Below are 1,151 nucleotides of genomic sequence, written 5' to 3' on the forward strand. Positions count from 1 at the left end.
ACTGCACCTGCCCTGGAGCTGCAGGGATGCTACAACAAGTTCAGAGAGTCAAGATTTACTGCAGTCACATGAAGAGTGTGGCAGACACCTCAAGGATCACCAGCTGCTCTCGGCCAAGTCACATTCCTTGGCCCACGTGCTCTACCAAAGAGAATTCTCAGTGAGTTTTAGGACCTTAATTCCTTCCAGACAAGCCAATGCACCAAGTATACAACATGCTGAAGTAGCTTTAGAAGGTCAAAAAGTAAGAACACCCAGCTCAGAGGCTAAAGCCACCAATGAAACAAGCTGACCAGATGCATTTGGTGATGGGATGAAGCACAGCACACTAGAAGTTCCCCTGTCTGCCCTGACCTGAAGGCAAACCATGAACAAGGACACAAACCAGGGCTGAAACAAGAGCAGTGGTTCATGCAGGTCATAACTGCTGCCAGTCATATAACACTCCTCACCCCAGACACAGCACCTCGAGACCTCTGAGATTCCTTAGCCAAAAGGTGGGAATGGAGAGCCAAACTTGGAACAACCCAAGAAGATAAACCATCTCCAGACAATGTCTGTAAATCCATGTGGCCCAGCTGGAAGCTTTACACATTTCTGCAGCACAGAAATCACTCAGCTTCGTTAGGGCAACTTGAAGCCACGTCCCTGCCCAAGTTCTGCCACAGTATTACACTTTGTTTACGTTTGAACAGGACTTCAGAACTCCTAAGAACTTCACAACTCATCAGTGCCCTCTGCATGGACATTCAGGGAGAAAAAGGTTTTGCCTTGTAGATAGCTGAATTTGTCTGTCATTCCTACACAGTCATAAACAAAAGCTGCTATAAATAAGGTCTTAAATCCACCCATAATTTTCAGTTGGATTTCCACTGAACAGCTGTTGAGGACACGCTGCAGTCCAAGTCCTAATACCACAGGGGGTTTATGCAAATACTTCTTTCCACATTGGTGAAGATATTCCAAGTATGCAATCCCTAATCTGCATCCACTAATTACATAACTGCATTTTAAAGTTGGTAGTTCTCAGCTTTTCCACCCAAATACACGTGAAGGCACCAGTATATGAACTATTGGCCTGGAAAATGGCAGTTCTTAACAGAGCCACTAAGCTCCAAGCCATGTCTGAAATCCTTATTCCTTCCCTGCAC

Source organism: Acanthisitta chloris, unplaced genomic scaffold (assembly GCF_000695815.1).
Source record: "Acanthisitta chloris isolate BGI_N310 unplaced genomic scaffold, ASM69581v1 scaffold17407, whole genome shotgun sequence".
Taxonomy (NCBI): Eukaryota; Metazoa; Chordata; class Aves; order Passeriformes; family Acanthisittidae; genus Acanthisitta; species Acanthisitta chloris.